We start from the raw sequence: 18,970 nt of genomic DNA, 5'->3' as shown, positions 1-18,970 counted from the left end.
TTAGGATTACAAAGTTTTGTCAATTCATTTCTGTAGTACAGTAAATGTTTGTGTAAGCCAGTATGATAGGAAGTATTTGGAGATCTTTTTGACATCAGTATTCCTCTCAAATATCATTAGGAATTGTGTAGGATTTGACGGCATGCCAAGTTAAGCCAAAAGAGAAGTCTAAAGGCTGTCCCATCGCCTTTGTCGTTATACTTCAACAGTACACATAAATTCAGTGTTAGCCATGAAGTAAAGAAACATTTAGAGTTTCCACCGTCATTTTTATTCCACTCAAGCAGCTGTTTGAAAGGTCTTAAACACAATGTCTTAGACTGAAAGCCAGGTGAACGATACTTAACAGTAAAGAATGTGGAAATCAGTTACCTTTTCACACCCATCATCAAATATAATGCTCTATTGTCTCAGTCTGTTGGTTGACTGCAACTTCAGTTCTCATTTGAAAAACAGTTTTTTAAAATTGAAGCAAGGATATTGGGCCCAATATGAATACTGGAACTGATCGCAGAAATGTTTTCTACCCACACATTGGGTTGATCATCATCGGGGGATCGTCATCATCAGAGGCATCAGCATCATCATCAGCGGTTCATCGTCATCATCATCATGGGTTCATCGTCATCATCATAATGGGTTCATCAGCATCATCATCAGCATCATCGTCATCATCAGCAGCATCATCGTCATCATCATCATGGGTTCATCGTCAGCAGCATCAGCATCATCATCAGCATCATTGTCATCATCATCATGGGTTCATCGTCATCATCATCATGGGTTCATCGTCATCATCATCATCATCATGGGTTCATCGTCATCATCATCATGGGATCATCAGCATCATCATCATGGGGGTTCGTCATCGTCATCATCTTGGTTTCATCATCATCGTCACCATGGATTCATCATCGTCATCACCATGGATTCATCATCGTCATCATCATCATCTGCAAGATTCATCGTCATCATGGGTAAGTTTTCATTGTCATCATCGTCGTCGTCATCATCATCAGTAGTAAGTTTTCAGCGTCAACCGTGGTCACCATCCTCATCAACAACCTGGCTCGGTAAGTTGTTCGCAAACCTTCTCAGCATTTCACTACGCACACTTTTATTCTGTCCCTAGTGTATGCCTCACGAGCATACGGACTTTCCGGCCTCTACCTCGGCTTTTGGGGGGAACATCCCTATTCTCACTCATCTACTCATGCATGTTAAAGCATAATTCAGCATGAATGTTCCTGCCGAGGTCTGAGCGTCAAAGACTATACTTTCTATCAATAAATCCTTCTAATTATCTTTTCTCTCTGTGTGAGTTTTTCAGATTGAAATGAAGCTCTAGCGGAAGTTCAATTGAAGAAACTCTGACTTACCTCCATCCAATCAGAAGCTGATCCGTCTCCGAAGCGAGCCATTCAGCTTCGAACTACTCCACCACGAAGCCCAATCAGCGTCCTGCTCTCACTTTATAAACGCTTCAAATCTTCATTCCAGCCACTATCCTGCAATCGCAATGTCGGATTTCGATTCAGACGACAATTCACCCACCTCCATCCCCTTCCCCGCCATCGCAGCGAATCGTCCTCCATGACACGACTTCACCTCAACCTCATCAGAGAGTATTAATCCTAGTTGTCACCATCCCCTGTCTCACCGCATTGGTCCGGCAGAAGACCACCACGTTGAGCCCGGTTCTGCCAGAGGTTTCTTCCCTAGGGGGAGTTTTTCCTCTCCACTGTCGCTTCATGCTTGCTCATCATGGACAGTTCCCGAGTCTCTGAGTGAAGCCTGGCGTCAGCTCCCTCAGTCTTCTAGTCCCACAATTCTGCTCAGCAGATCACCTTGTCAACCAGCTCCGATTAAACCACCACCAGTTTCAGGCCGGGGGGAACATCCCTATTCTCACTCATCTACTCATGCATGTTAAAGCATAATTCCGCATGAATGTTCCTGCCGAGGTCTGAGCGCCAAAGACTATACTTTCTATCAATAAATACTTCTAATTATCTTTTCTCTCTGTGTGAGTTTTTCAGATTGAACTGTGTGAATCACGATGTATTTCCTTAAGGCCAGTTTTTTTTATTTCAAAAAGAACAGCAATGTACCCGGACAACCACCAGGCGGCACTTAGGAGCTCTGCCGTGCTAAAGGTGAGGTTTGTGGGCCTGCAGTCAACTGAAAAGTTTATTGAGACCATTTACATAAACAACCAAAATCTTATGATGATATGATGTTTTTGATTAAAATAAAGTTAATGAATTAATTTAACATAGTGACTGCATTATCTTATTTCCTACACCTCCGATCTTATCTGAGAACTGTTTATTTCTATTTATCTGCATCTCTATTATTTAATGAAAAATGATTATAATTAATCTTTTTGGCAAAACAAATAACTGAATCAAAAAAGGTCCGTGGATCATCCGTCCATTCGATCGGTTGCGTGCTCATGGATCATTCCTAGGTTATAAAAACGTCCTCAGCGACTCTGAATGAATCGGTCTCATCAGGCCTCTTTTTTTTCATCAGTGGGTTTTAATTTCGTCACCATCGTTTCAGTCATTAATGCAAAATTGGTCCATGGTGAAGTTTAGAAATGCAGATGAAAAGAAGAAATCCACACCCGTGAGTATCTATTTTTTTTAATACTGTGACGTTTCGGCCGTTCTTCTTTTAAAGCTGAAGTCTGTAAGTTTTTAAAAATCACTTTTTTGTCATATTGGCTAAAACTGTCCCTATGCCCAGACAGCAGTACATGTGATATGTAACCTGTGAAAAAAAATGCTTCAATTGGTCCCGCATACTGCCTGTTTTTCAATCTGGAAAGAATATTTCAGGACGAGCCAAAACAACCAATCACAGCCAGAGGAGCGTCTGATGGAGTGTCAATCACAGCTCACACACGCTGAATCCCGCCCCCTCCCTCTCACCGCTGAACCTGCCACTGCCGCCTGGCTGCTGCAGTCAGGAGGACGCGCGTGGAAGTCATGGCGGAGCGACAGCCAACAGCGAAAGAGAAACTGCCCTTACTGCCCCTGCCGACAACTGCTTACGTGGCAAACTTCGGTATAACCAGCATCTTATATCTAGCTGCTTGGAGGTGAGTGTTATCGCTCTTACCGGTTCACACTCCATGCCGCGTACGCTGCTTGGACGCTTCTGGTCGCATGTGGTAGCCGCGCAGATGCTGTGAGAGGGGTGGAGCTTGGAGGTGGGGCATGAGTGAAGCAGAGAGGGTGGGGGAGTGGCGTGAAACCTGTTTTTCTTCAAATTTTCAGTCGAAGTCTGCTCTCTTCTCAATGTTACAGACTGCAGCTTTAACCTTCATTGAAATTCAGTGTATTAATTAATAGTAGATTATTATAGGCTACTTATAGCTACAGGATATTTGATGCCATGTTATGCAGAAATAATGCTTCTTATATCTTGGTCTAAATTCACCAATCTGTGGTAAACTAAAACGCACAGAGCTTTCTGTCATTTTGTGTGCGTGTGTGGCATCTGCAATCCATTGGGAATCCCAGAGGGAGGGAGGGGGGTTCATGGAACGTCATTCCATCACCGTTTCCGGAAGGGTTTCCCCAAACTCGGTATCCAATCACCGCCATCATAGATCCTGCGCTGTAACTGTAATGCTTGGATCTTTCTGTCATTTCATTATAACTTTTTGTTAAATATTCAAATAAATAAGATGGACTTTAAACTAGTGTTAATTTCATTAACGAAACCTAAACGAAAACATTTTCGTCAACGCACATTTTTCACCGAACTAAAACTAGACGAGACGTGACGAAAATCCCCACTTATAAACAATAACTGGGAGTAAATCAGGAAGAATTTTCGTGGACTAATAAAGACGAGACGAAAATGCATTTCGGTAAATAAAGACTGGGCTAAAATCTATGGACGTTTTAGTTCACGAACAAAGACGAGACGAAAATTACATATTATTTAATGTTTTTTTTCAAATCCTTTCTCCTCCGCCACCTACCCACTTTCAAACCTGGAGCGGGCGGACACAGAGGCGAGGCGGCGACAGGTTAAAAGTAAAACATGCTTTGCCCGGAGCTCGGGAGAAAGAGGAGACGTGATCTATGGACACATTTTCACTTAACTGAAGTGGAGAACAAAACCAAATGCTTGATTTTAGTGGAAGGGAAGGAATGTGGCCACATGATAGCTGGAAAAAACACAACCTGAAGAGACACGTCGCAGTTCACCAGAAAGACATTATGGTAAGTTAACAGAAAGATTGGTGGTGATTGTTTATAATGTAACATTAAATCAACGGCTATAATGTCCCAATGATAAACTAACTAATGTTGGCTAACTTTCATAGCATTTAGTATCCAGGCTGGCTACGTTACGTTAGCTTGTTAGCACATAGCGACCGTAGCCACTTGTTGATAGAACTGAATGTGAAGTTAAATTTATGCTAACTTAGATATGTTATACTGGCCGGGCAACTATAGTTTCAGTTAAATTGCAAGTTTGATTAAAGCAGACATACGTTTTAGGTAATCTAGGAGCTGCAGGTGAACTACAGCTAACACAAAACACCTCGGCAGCTACACATGTATGCTAAATGCTAAAACTGACTGAAACTATTTATCAGGATAAGACATCCATCCATCCATTATCTTACACGCTTGTCCCAATTGGGGTTGCGAGGGGTGCTGGTGCCTATCTCCAGCAGTCAATGGGCGAGAGGCGGGGTACACCCTGGACAGGTTGCCAGTCCATCGCAGGGCAACACAGAAACACACAGGAAAAACAACCATTCACACACACACTCACACCTAAGGACAATTTAGAGAAGCCAATTAACCTAACCAGGATAAGACAAAATAAAAATAATATGCCACACATAATTCAGAACAACTTTAACCTAGATTTTCATACACAACATTGCTAGGGGAACCACTGCAGGGATGCAAACTCCCAATGTCTTTATTTGATGACATAAAATGCTGCTCTGTTTATCTGCACATTACTATTAAAAGGACATTTGATTTGAATTGGCATCAATATTAATACAACCAAAATGCATGCACACATAAAAATGTCTGCAATTTATTCCTGCATTAAATGATAGTTAAATGATAAACGCTTGTCATCAGATTGATGTATTTGTAAGTTTGTAATTTATTTGTTTGTTACTTTAGTAATTTGAATTTAATAGTTAAATGTGTACAAACCCTGTAAATAACTGGCTTAAATCACAACTTTCACTATCACTAATGTTGTGTTGAGAAGCCAAACTGTTGAGAAATAAATCATTTTTTGTCTAAATTGTTATCCACTTACTGCCTGATTTTATTTGCAATTATATATATATAAAACATAATACAGGAAAAAAATAAGTTAAATAGTGGATCTAGATCAAGTAACATTTGAATTCTAATAAATCATGTAATAAAGATAATGAAAAAAGATAGATGAATGAATAAAAGTAAATATTTTTGTCTTTTTTTTTTTCTACAGGTCATAATGGCATGTGCTGTCCTGCACAACATCTGCCTGGGAGCCGGTGACATCACGGCCCCAGAGGATGACATGCCAGAGGATGAGAGAAGGTGTTGGAGGCAGTCAGTGGTGCTCCATGGCGGGACCAGCTGTCTGCCGAGGTGTCTGCCCTGGAGGAGGGTCTACCCGACCACCATTACATTTAGATGGCAAGTAGAATCACATTTTATCTGTTCTCATGTCAGGGTTATGAAAACAGTTTTAGTAAAGTCATTATTTTCTGCGTCTTTTAAAACTTTTTTAGTAACATGGCATCCGTCGATTGGGTCAGCCCTGCAAACCCTGATGGACGATGTGGTGAACAGTGGAGAGAGGCACCCCGACCCCCCAGATGATGTCCCACTCGCAGTCAGAAGACTCAAAGCTCATCTGTGTGCTGCTCAGCCTCTGCAGCATCTAGCCCTGGTGTGTCCTCAGGGATGGAGGCAATTAGGACAGGTGGGGCAAAAGACGGCCTCTGTCCTAATACCTCATCCACGAGGACAAACCAGGGCCAGGTGACAGCAGTGGGCTGCCCTGTCCCTGGATCTTTGCATTCTTAAAGTAGAGGAAAACAATTTGTATCAACAAATGATATTTTCTGTAGTGTTTCTTTAAAGCTAGTAAAAAAGGAATGTTTGATGATTTGGATGGATTGATGAAATCCTACAGAAAAAGACTTTGGAATGGTAACCTGGAGATTACTTTTTCAAGCTTACTCAAAGTGTAAATTAACATGAAAATAATAAATGAAAAATGTTATTTCCCTACACATACACCTATATTTACATATATATATATATATACACCTATATTTACATATATATATATATATATATATATATATATATATATATATATATATATATATATATATATATACATATATATATATATATATATATATATACATACATACATACATACATACACTCCGAAGTAGGCAGCCTGCGAATTGAGATGCAGCCATTGTAACCATCATTGACATTCATAATGATGCCTTATTAGACATTGTAGAATTTGTAAATATTTTCTTAATATTAATATTTAGTGCAGTGAGCATGGTGAGGCTTGTGAAAACCACTTTTCTCAGTATACAATGTCAGAGAATGAGCAAGGCAGTTATTGTTGGCTCTTCTGTATTGATAAACCTGCTTGTAATTTTGTTTTATAATGCTGTACATAATTAGGATAATAAATATAGAGTATATGCAACATAATTGTTTTAAATTTTGTTCATAATCTAAACCTGACATGTTATCAATATGACAAATTAGATCCCGCTGTGTACTTGTTTAAATAGCACTGTGTTGGAAACAAAGCTGCTTTAGATTTATAAATAAAGATTTCTTCACAACAATTGCTCATATCCTCATAATCTTTCACATTGGACATATGTGGGAATGTTTGTATCGATTGTGAAAATTGAAGTGTTAAGCTTTATTGAGATAATTGAAGTTAAAGATGCTAGTATTGGAGGCCAAAAATTTCAGGAATTTTCCAAATAAGTTTGAACCACTGCTCCAATCCGGCCGATATTTTATGGATTGAATATTTTTAGGACCCTCCATAGATCTACCAAGTTTGAAGTGTTTGGCTTTATTACTTTTAGAGATAATTGGAATCAAAGATACTATTAGAGGCCAGAAATGCAAACATTTCAGGAATTTTCCAAATAAGTTTCCTCTAGAACCACTGCTCCAATCCGGCTGATATGGGAACCGGAACCACAAAGGGAGGTCTTCCACAGGGTGGGGACCACCCCCAGGCTGAGGCTCAGGTTGTACATGTTGCTGAGGATCTGACAGAGCTCATCTGCACAGGTCCTCAGCAGCCTGGGGGGGAGGCCGTCTGGTCCTGAGGCCTTCCTCTGTTTCAGCCTCCTCAGCTGCCTTCTCACCTGCATTGGTGTTACTGTGAGGGGGGAGGAAGGCACGACTGCAGGTGTGGATGGGTCGGGGTTGGTGGGAGTGGCGGAGGTGGGGGGGAAAGGTCTCTGGGGGGCTGGTGGTTGGAGGTGTGTGGAGAGTTGAGGGCAGGGAGGGGACCAGTTTGAGGGGAGTATTGAAATATCAATGCAACGTTCATAAGCTGTATGTAACGCAATTTCGTTCTGTATGCACCCTGTGCATACAAAATGACAAATAAAGAAGTCTAAGTCTAAGGAGTCAAACCGGGTGAAGAAGCTTTTTAACTCATCTGCAAACTTGGTGTAGGCACAATGCTCTCCACACAGAAGGTCATGTAGTCAGTGATGCATTCAGTCAGGCTGTTGATGTCCTCACCATGAGTGCTTTGGAACATGCTCCAGTCTGTGGTGCTGAAACAATCCCTCAGCTCCTCAGTGGCGTCATCCGACCAAACTTTCACTGACTGTGCAATTGTCCTTCTCACCAGTGGAATGTATTGGGGGGGCAGGTAGACAAGGTTGTGATCTGAACGACCCAGCGGGGGGAGGGGTGCGGAGGTGTATGCATCCTTAACATTTGCATAAAAAAGGTCCAGCCTTTTATTGTTCCTGGTTGCATGTGACGTATTGTGTGAGCGTGGGGAGAGTGGAGCAGAGTGAAGAAGTCTATTCTAACAAATCCCTATGAAAAGGGTGGATTAAACTTTATCGATTTCTGTACTCTAAATAATACCTTTAAAATAAATTGGCTGAAACACTTCTTTAAAAACCTTAACTCTATTTGGAACGTCATACCATGTCACTTGCTGTCAAAACTGGGTGGTTTGAGCTTTTTCTTAACCTGTAACTATGATATTGATAAAGTCCCGATAAAACTGTCAGCCTTTCACCGCCAGGCCTTCTTTTCATGGTCCCTTATTTTCAAACACAACTTTTCACCCAACAAATATTTCATCTGGAACAATAAAGACATATTGTTTAAACATAAATCCTTATTCATTGATTATTGGTCTAATAATAACATTATTTTGGTTGACCAATTATTTAACAAAGAGGGTCTTCTTTACTCTTATAAGGAGTTTCTAGAAGAATACAAAATTCCTGTGTCTCCTATAGATTATGCCAAAGTCTAATAAGTTTTACCCGTCTAATGATCATATTGTCAAAAATTTTAAAGACATTGAAGTATTGTGGGATGGGAGTTGGTATTAGTAACGATTGGGACTGTACAGGATTAAACATTAACGGGAGCAGACGGGAGCGGGAGCAAACCAATAATGACAACAAAAAAAACTAGGATCGATGCCAAAAAATAAAATAAAATAGAAAGAAAAAAAATCCAGTACTGGCGCGGCGCCGCCATTTTGTAGTTTTTTTCCTTGAAGCCTACACTATAATGCGAGTCAAAAAAAACTACACGACCCAAAAACCATCACTGCTTCCGCTCTAAGTTTTTCTCCCGAGCTCAAAAAAGCAGCGGAGTTATTCTGAATGGGAGCGGATGGGAGTGGGAGTAATTTCACCAGCAGTGGGACGGGACAGGATTTAGATTTCTACTCTGGCCCGGGATCTGGACGGGATACAATTTTTTTCTGTGGGAGTGGGACGGGACAGGAGTGAAAATCCACTCCCGTCTCAGACTCTAGTTTGAAATTTGTTTACCACGCTTTGGAAACGCACAGCACGATCACGTGACCAAACTCCCGCGGCAGATAATAAAGTCTTAAACTCACTGCGAGTAATTCCACATCTGGGCTGCATATCTGCTGCTTCACGTGAACATGAGCCGAGCCGCACCATCTCTCATTCACAAACACCGCCAGACCATGACGCATATAATATGGAATAGGGTAAATAGAATTATAAAAATATCTAAACACTGTGGCTATAAGGCATGCAATATAATAGACCTATATATACAGTAAGATACAAATGTAGAATGATAATCCCTATGGTCTAATGTAATAAAAAAAAACATTTGGCCACAGCTGGGATCAAACCCTCAACCTTCAGGACTGCAGACCACTCACTCTACCCTCTACGCTAACTGCTCGCAACAAATAATGCTCATCCCAGTTTGCTAATTGACCTATCTAATCCTGACTCATTGGACACCAAAATGGACTCAGACTGCCACCTAGTGGCTATAGTAGTCACATGTTTTTCACGCAATTCGTGAAACACGGGGAGCGTGAGTGAAGTATCCATTTCCAACCAGCGCCCACTGTACATCAAGCCACCAGTTGTTGACCCAATATAATTTCCCTGACCAGGAATCAAACCTATGTCGCAGTGGTGAAAGCGCTGAATCCTGACCACTAGACAATCAGGGAAATGTTTCTGACCTTATAATATACTATCTCAAAATGCTGTCCGCATAAAATACTATCTCAAACAACTTGAAAAAGACAAGGTAATTAACAGCACAGCCTATTTCAGATTATATCCAGGGGAGGAAATTCCATGCTTATATGGACTTCCAAAAATTCACAAAGAAGGGGCACCACTCAGGCTCATTGTCAGCAGCATTAACTCAGTAACATACAACATTGCTAAACAGCTTACTAATATCTTAGCTCCCTTGGTGGGGAACACACCACATCACATAGAAAACTCCAAAGACTTTGCCAACAAAGCCAAACATTTAAGGATGGCCCCAGGAGAAACCCTGGTATCGTTTGATGTTACTTCACTTTTCACATGCCTACCTATAACAGAGGCAGTGGAAACAGTCAGGACACGTCTTGAACAAGATAGTGATTTAAACAACAGGACTAATTTCACTCCGGACCAGATCTGCACACTACTGGGCCTTTGTCTTTCCACAACCTATTTCAAATTCAGAGGTAATTTTTACAGACAGAAGCACGGCCGCACAATGGGATCTCCAGTATCACCAATTGTAGCCAATCTTTACATGGAAGAAATGGAAAAGAGAGCTTTAGACACTTTCAATGGAATACCACCAAGCCACTGGTTTAGATACGTGGATGACACTTTCGTCAAAATCCAGCTAGAGGAAGTGGGAGCCTTCACCAAACACATCAACTCTGTTGACCGTAACATCAAATTCACCAGAGAGGATGCCAAGGACAACAAACTACCCTTTCTGGAGCATGGAAGGAGATGGAAGCCTAAACATTGAAGTGTATAGGAAACCTACTTACACAGACCAGTATCTTCTTTTTGACTCACACCACCCACTGGAACACAAACTCTCAGTCATCAGAACCTTACAACACTGGGCAGAACATGTCCCTACTAAAACAGATGGGAAGCACAAAGAACAGAAACACATCAAAGATGCTCTCCGAAACTGTGGATATCCAAACTGGGCTTTTATCAAATCAGCAAGGAAATCCAATAGACACACAACAGAAGACAGGGATGGGAAAATTAAACGCAAAAACATCACAATCCCTTATGTTGCTGGAGTGTCTGAAAAGCTCAAGAGGATTTTCTCCAAACACAAGATCCCAGTACATTTCAAGCCAAACCAAACCCTTAAACAGAGGCTAGTGCATCCTAAAGATAAAACCCCCAGACCGAATATGAGCGGAGTGGTATATGCTGTTCAGTGCAGCGAGGAATGCTCTGATCTTTACATTGGCGAAACAAAACAACCTCTCCACAGACGCATGGCCCAACACAGAAGAGCGGCCGCCTCTGGACAATACTCTGCAGTACACCTACACCTTGTGGACAAAGGACATTCTTTTGAGGACCAGAATGTCCATATTCTAGATAAATAAAATAGGTGGTTTGAGAGGGGTGTGAAGGAAGCCATCTATGTTAAGAGAGAAAAAAACAACTTTAAACAGAGGTGGTGGACTCAGATTCCAGCTTCTAAAAACATACAATTCAATCATAGACATGATCCCTTCCATTTATCACCAAACCCCCCACCCCATCACAGAGGAACGAGGGACCTACCCGCTCCAGCCGGTGAACAATACCTCCTTAACGACCAACCCTTAATAATCATAGACAGGTTTCAGGACAATCCCCCCCTTAATGGCCATCCCCCCTTTAACGACCCCTAGAATCATAGACAGGTTCAGATATTACAGGCTAACGATGGAACTAAACGACCCATTCATCGGTTACCATTTGCATTTTTCCAAGCAATACAAGGCTTTGTCTATATAAGACTCAAACTCACTTCGGATCCAGCAATTTGAATTGAGAAAGCTTCCTGGAGAGGTGGCAAAACGTCTTCAAACCTTGAAAACCAAGTCCAGTGGATATTTTTTGGAATTTTTACGGAAAAACTAAGTGGGGAGGTTGCATAATACCAACTTTAGTTTAAGATTCAATAACATCCATTCCCACTCAGTAGAGCTGAAACAGCAGTCATGTTAGTGCAGAGTACTGAAGCTCTACATCAAGCGACAAAATTGGTGACCCAATATAAATTCCCTGACCGGGAATCGAACCCCGGCCGCAGCGGTGAAAGCGCTGAATCCTGACCACTAGACAATCAGGGATATGTTTCTGACTTTTTAGTAGGGTTTTCATATCATGTCTGTTAATCAACAATGTGATGTAAAGCTTGGCAATATGCTCGTCAAGTTAGACGTGTGTCTCTCGTCATCACATTAAAATAGAGACATTTTAACCGCATGTATTGAGGTAAAGTAAGAGATGATTGTGTTCTAAAACTTTTCTTTCACTAAATTCACAAAAAGTCATTGTCATGGTAGGGATAAAATGGATTTTCCTTAAACACAGTTGTCCGGCTTTGGATTCGAATGCAAGATTTTGATTCCCTTTGGCATACACTGGATGACAGGTCAATAATGCTATGGCCTACAAAACATTTCTTCAGCAAAATACCACTAACTTGTATCAATTTGATAGACTGTCTACCCAAAATAACTACTGTACAAGAGACATAGTAAAAAAATTGGTAGTCAGTTGGGCTTGGAAGGTGTGATTGAATGGTGTGCACAGGTTGTAACCTCACTTACCAGAAAGAGTTTACCTAGCCAGATGGTCAGCACAAAGAAGTCTGACCAAATGGGTTGCATTATATCTTTTTTACAGAAATACACTTTTAGCTCATGAAAATCAGCTTTGAACAAGATTAGAGATATGCATTCAACTAAGTGGGGAGGTTGCATAATACCAACTTTAGTTTAAGATTCAATAACATCCATTCCCACTCAGTAGAGCTGAAACAGCAGTCATCTTAGTGTATAGTACTGAAGCTCTACATCAAGCCACAAGTTGGTGACCCAATATAAATTCCCTGACCGGGAATCGAACCCGGGCCGCAGCGGTGAGAGCGCTGAATCCTGACCACTAGACAATCAGGGACATGTTTCTAACTTTTTAGTAGGGTTTTCATATCATGTCTGTTAATCAACAATGTGATGTAAAGCTTGGCAATATGCTCCTCAAGTTAGATGAGTGTCTCTCGTCATCACATTAAAATAGAGACAGTTTAACCACATGTATTGAGGTAAAGTAAGAGATGATTGTGTTCTAAAACTTTTCTTTCACTAAATTCACAAAAAGTCATTGTCATGGTAGGGATAAAATGGATTTTCCTTAAACACAGTTGTCTGGCTTTGGATTCGAATGCAAGATTTTGATTCCCTTTGGCATACACTGGATGACAGGTCAATAATGCTATGGCCTACAAAACATTTCTTCAGCAAAATACCACTAAATTGTATCAATTTGATAGACTGTCTACCCAAAATAACTACTGTACAAGAGACATAGTAAAAAAATTGGTAGTCAGTTGGGCTTGGAAGGTGTGATTGAATGGTGTGCACAGGTTGTAACCTCACTTACCAGAAAGAGTTTACCTAGCCAGATGGTCAGCACAAAGAAGTCTGACCAAATGGGTTGCATTATATCTTTTTTACAGAAATACACTTTTAGCTCATGAAAATCAGCTTTGAACAAGATTAGAGATATGCATTCAACTAAGTGGGGAGGTTGCATAATACCAACTTTAGTTTAAGATTCAATAACATCCATTCCCACTCAGTAGAGCTGAAACAGCAGTCACGTTAGTGCATAGTACTGAAGCTCTACATCAAGTGACAAAATTGGTGACCCAATATAAATTCCCTGACCGGGAATCGAACCCGGGCCGCAGCGGTGAGAGCGCTGAATCCTGACCACTAGACAATCAGGGACATGTTTCTAACTTTTTAGTAGGGTTTTCATATCATGTCTGTTAATCAACAATGTGATGTAAAGCTTGGCAATATGCTCCTCAAGTTAGATGAGTGTCTCTCGTCATCACATTAAAATAGAGACAGTTTAACCACATGTATTGAGGTAAAGTAAGAGATGATTGTGTTCTAAAACTTTTCTTTCACTAAATTCACAAAAAGTCATTGTCATGGTAGGGATCAAATGGATTTTCCTTAAACACAGTTGTCTGGCTTTGGATTCGAATGCAAGATTTTGATTCCCTTTGGCATACACTGGATGACAGGTCAATAATGCCATGGCCTACAAAACATTTCTTCAGCAAAATACCACTAAATTGTATCAATTTGATAGACTGTCTACCCAAAATAACTACTGTACAAGAGACATAGTAAAAAAATTGGTAGTCAGTTGGGCTTGGAAGGTGTGATTGAATGGTGTGCACAGGTTGTAACCTCACTTACCAGAAAGAGTTTACCTAGCCAGATGGTCAGCACAAAGAAGTCTGACCAAATGGGTTGCATTATATCTTTTTTACATTAATACACTTTTAGCTCATGAAAATCAGCTTTGAACAAGATTAGAGATATGCATTCAACTAAGTGGGGATGTTGCATAATACAAACTTTAGTTTAAGATTCAATAACATCCATTCCCACTCAGTAGAGCTGAAACAGCAGTCACGTTAGTGCAGAGTACTGAAGCTCTACATTAAGCGACAAAGTTGGTGACCCAATATAAATTCCCTGACCGGGAATCGAACCCGGGCCGCAGCGGTGAAAGCGCTGAATCCTGACCACTAGACAATCAGGGATATGTTTCTGACGTTTTCAGTAGGGTTTTCACGACATGTCTGATAATCAACAATGTGATGTAAAGCTTGGCAATATGCTCCTCAAGTTAGATGTGTGTCTCTCATCATCACATTAAAATAGAGACAGTTTAACCACATGTATTGAGGTAAAGTAAGAGATGATTGTGTTCTAAAACTTTTCTTTCACTAAATTCACAAAAAGTCATTGTCATGGTAGGGATCAAATGGATTTTCCTTAAACACAGTTGTCTGGCTTTGGATTCGAATGCAAGATTTTGATTCGCTTTGGCATACACTGGATGACAGGTCAATAATGCTATGGCCTACAAAACATTTCTTCAGCAAAATACCACTAAATTGTATCAATTTGATAGACTGTCTACCCAAAATAACTACTGTACAAGAGACATAGTAAAAAAATTGGTAGTCAGTTGGGCTTGGAAGGTGTGATTGAATGGTGTGCACAGGTTGTAACCTCACTTACCAGAAAGAGTTTACCTAGCCAGATGGTCAGCACAAAGAAGTCTGACCAAATGGGTTGCATTATATCTTTTTTACATTAATACACTTTTAGCTCATGAAAATCAGCTTTGAACAAGATTAGAGATATGCATTCAACTAAGTGGGGATGTTGCATAATACAAACTTTAGTTTAAGATTCAATAACATCCATTCCCACTCAGTAGAGCTGAAACAGCAGTCACGTTAGTGCAGAGTACTGAAGCTCTACATTAAGCGACAAAGTTGGTGACCCAATATAAATTCACTGACCAGGAATCAAACCCGGGCCACAGCGGTGAAAGCGCTGAATCCTGACCACTGGACAATCAGGGATATGTTTCTGACGTTTTCAGTAGGGTTTTCACATAATGTCTGTTAATCAACAATGTGATGTAAAGCTTGGCAATATGCTCCTCAAGTTAGACGTGTGTCTCTCGTCATCACATTAAAATAGAGACATTTTAACCGCAGGTATTGAGGTAAAGTAAGAGATGATTGTGTTCTAAAACTTTTCTTTCACTAAATTCACAAAAAGTCATTGTCATGGTAGGGATAAAATGGATTTTCCTTAAACACAGTTGTCCGGCTTTGGATTCAAATGCAAGATTTTGATTCCCTTTGGCATACACTGGATGACAGGTCAATAATGCCATGGCCTACAAAACATTTCTTCAGCAAAATACCACTAAATTGTATCAATTTGATAGACTGTCTACCCAAAATAACTACTGTACAAGAGACATAGTCAAAAAATTGGTAGTCAGTTGGGCTTGGAAGGTGTGATTGAATGGTGTGCACAGGTTGTAACCTCACTTACCAGAAAGAGTTTACCTAGCCAGATGGTCAGCACAAAGAAGTCTGACCAAATGGGTTGCATTATATCTTTTTTACATTAATACACTTTTAGCTCATGAAAATCAGCTTTGAACAAGATTAGAGATATGCATTCAACTAAGTGGGGATGTTGCATAATACAAAGTTTAGTTTAAGATTCAATAACATCCATTCCCACTCAGTAGAGCTGAAACAGCAGTCACGTTAGTGCAGAGTACTGAAGCTCTACATTAAGCGACAAAGTTGGTGACCCAATATAAATTCCCTGACCGGGAATCGAACCCGGGCCGCAGCGGTGAAAGCGCTGAATCCTGACCACTAGACAATCAGGGATATGTTTCTGACGTTTTCAGTAGGGTTTTCACGACATGTCTGATAATCAACAATGTGATGTAAAGCTTGGCAATATGCTCGTCAAGTTAGATGTGTGTCTCTCGTCATCACATTAAAATAGAGACATTTTAACCGCAGGTATTGAGGTAAAGTAAGAGATGATTGTGTTCTAAAACTTTTCTTTCACTAAATTCACAAAAAGTCATTGTCATGGTAGGGATAAAATGGATTTTCCTTAAACACAGTTGTCCGGCTTTGGATTCGAATGCAAGATTTTGATTCCCTTTGGCATACACTGGATGACAGTTCAATAATGCCATGGCCTACAAAACATTTCTTCAGCAAAATACCACTAAATTGTATCAATTTGATAGACTGTCTACCCAAAATAACTACTGTACAAGAGACATAGTAAAAAAAAATTGGTAGTCAGTTGGGTTTGGAAGGTGTGATTGAATGGTGTGCACAGGTTGTAACCTCATTTACCAGAAAGAGTTTACCTAGCCAGATGGTCAGCACAAAGAAGTCTGAACAAAAGGGTTGCATTATATCTTTTTTAACAGAAATACACTTTTAGCTCATCAAAATCAGCTTTGAACAAGATTAGAGAATTGCATTCAGCTAAGTGGGGAGGTTGCATAATACCAACTTTAGTTTAAGATTCAATAACATCCACTCCCACTCAGTAGAGCTGAAACAGCAGTCACGTTAGTGCAGAGTACTGAAGCTCTACATCAAGCGACAAAATTGGTGACCAAATATAAATTCCCTGACCGGGAATCAAACCCGGGCCGCAGCAGTGTTACTTCACTTTTCACATGCCTACCTATAACAGAGGCAGTGGAAACAGTCAGGACACGTCTTGAACAAGATAGTGATTTAAACAACAGGACTAATTTCACTCCGGACCAGATCTGCACACTACTGGGCCTTTGTCTTTCCACAACCTATTTCAAATTCAGAGGTAATTTTTACAGACAGAAGCACGGCCGCACAATGGGATCTCCAGTATCACCAATTGTAGCCAATCTTTACATGGAAGAAATGGAAAAGAGAGCTTTAGACACTTTCAATGGAATACCACCAAGCCACTGGTTTAGATACGTGGATGACACTTTCGTCAAAATCCAGCTAGAGGAAGTGGGAGCCTTCACCAAACACATCAACTCTGTTGACCGTAACATCAAATTCACCAGAGAGGATGCCAATGACAACAAACTACCCTTTCTGGAGCATGGAAGGAGATGGAAGCCTAAACATTGAAGTGTATAGGAAACCTACTCACACAGACCAGTATCTTCTTTTTGACTCACACCACCCACTGGAACACAAACTCTCAGTCATCAGAACCTTACAACACTGGGCAGAACATGTCCCTACTAAAACAGATGGGAAGCACAAAGAACAGAAACACATCAAAGATGCTCTCCGAAACTGTGGATATCCAAACTGGGCTTTTATCAAATCAGCAAGGAAATCCAATAGACACGCAACAGAAGACAGGGATGGGAAAATTAAACGCAAAAACATCACAATCCCTTATGTTGCTGGAGTGTCTGAAAAGCTCAAGAGGATTTTCTCCAAACACAAGATCCCAGTACATTTCAAGCCAAACCAAACCTTTAAACAGAGGCTAGTGCATCCTAAAGATAAAACCCCCAGACCGAATATGAGCGGAGTGGTATATGCTGTTCAGTGCAGCGAGGAATGCTCTGATCTTTACATTGGCGAAACAAAACAACCTCTCCACAGACGCATGGCCCAACACAGAAGAGCGGCCGCCTCTGGACAACACTCTGCAGTACACCTACACCTTGTGGACAAAGGACATTCTTTTGAGGACCAGAATGTCCATATTCTAGATAAAGAAAATAGGTGGTTTGAGAGGGGTGTGAAGGAAGCCATCTATGTTAAGAGAGAAAAAAACAACTTTAAACAGAGGTGGTGGACTCAGATTCCAGCTTCTAAAAACATACAATTCAATCATAGACATGATCCCTTCCATATATCACCAAACCCCCCACCCCATCACAGAGGAACGAGGGACCTACCCGCTCCAGCCGGTGAACAATACCTCCTTAACGACCAACCCTTAATAATCATAGACAGGTTTCAGGACAATCCCCCCCTTAATGGCAATCCCCCCTTTAACGACCCCTAGAATCATAGACAGGTTCAGATATTACAGGCTAACGATGGAACTAAACGACCCATTCATCGGTTACCATTTGCATTTTTCCAAGCAATACAAGGCTTTGTCTATATAAGACTCAAACTCACTTCGGATCCAGCAATTTGAATTTAGAAAGCTTCCTGGAGAGGTGGCAAAACGTCTTCAAACCTTGAAAACCAAGTCCAGTGGATATTTTTTGGAATTTTTACGGAAAAACTAAGTGGGGAGGTTGCATAATACCAACTTCAGTTTAAGATTCAATAACATCCATTCCCACTCAGTAGGGCTGAAACAGCAGTCATCTTAGTGTATAGTACTGAAGCTCTAAATCAAGCCACAAGTTATTGACCAAATATAAATTCCCTAACTGGGAATCGAACCCCGGCCGCAGCGGTGAGAGGGCTGAATCCTGACCACTAGACAATCAGGGACATATTTCTAACCTTTCAGTAGGGTTTTCATATCATGTCTGTTAATCAACAATGTGATGTAAAGCTTGGCAATATGCTCGTCAAGTTAGACGTGTGTCTCTCGTCATCACAATAAAATAGAGACATTTTAACCGCATGTATTGAGGTAAAGTAAAAGATGATTGTGTTCTAAAACTTTTCTTTCACTAAATTCACAAAAAGTCATTGTCATGGTAGGGATAAAATGGATTTTCCTTAAACACAGTTGTCCGGCTTTGGATTCGAATGCAAGATTTTGATTCCCTTTGGCATAC

General features: G+C 40.6%; 5 non-coding genes and 2 pseudogenes across 5 annotated transcripts; 2 read left to right on the top strand and 5 right to left on the bottom strand.

Moving 5' to 3' along the window:
• The first annotated feature begins 9,818 nt into the window (after positions 1-9,818).
• Positions 9,819-11,284, top strand: LOC119779254 (annotated as a pseudogene).
• Positions 11,285-11,835: 551 nt separating this feature from the next.
• On the bottom strand, positions 11,836-11,907 carry trnae-uuc. Its single transcript has one exon. It is a non-coding gene; the product is annotated as a tRNA-Glu (tRNA).
• Positions 11,908-12,667: 760 nt separating this feature from the next.
• trnae-cuc lies at positions 12,668-12,739 on the bottom strand. The gene has a single exon. It is a non-coding gene; the product is annotated as a tRNA-Glu (tRNA).
• A 761-nt stretch (positions 12,740-13,500) lies between these two features.
• Positions 13,501-13,572, bottom strand: trnae-cuc. The gene has a single exon. It is a non-coding gene; the product is annotated as a tRNA-Glu (tRNA).
• A 761-nt stretch (positions 13,573-14,333) lies between these two features.
• trnae-uuc lies at positions 14,334-14,405 on the bottom strand. The gene has a single exon. It is a non-coding gene; the product is annotated as a tRNA-Glu (tRNA).
• A 1,596-nt stretch (positions 14,406-16,001) lies between these two features.
• Positions 16,002-16,073, bottom strand: trnae-uuc. Its single transcript has one exon. It is a non-coding gene; the product is annotated as a tRNA-Glu (tRNA).
• A 508-nt stretch (positions 16,074-16,581) lies between these two features.
• LOC119779253 lies at positions 16,582-18,055 on the top strand (annotated as a pseudogene).
• Positions 18,056-18,970: the final 915 nt, after the last annotated feature.

The sequence above is a fragment of the Cyprinodon tularosa genome, unplaced genomic scaffold (assembly GCF_016077235.1).
Source record: "Cyprinodon tularosa strain WSP-4 unplaced genomic scaffold, ASM1607723v1 ctg1444, whole genome shotgun sequence".
Taxonomy (NCBI): Eukaryota; Metazoa; Chordata; class Actinopteri; order Cyprinodontiformes; family Cyprinodontidae; genus Cyprinodon; species Cyprinodon tularosa.
This window is presented reverse-complemented; position numbering and strand designations above follow the sequence as displayed.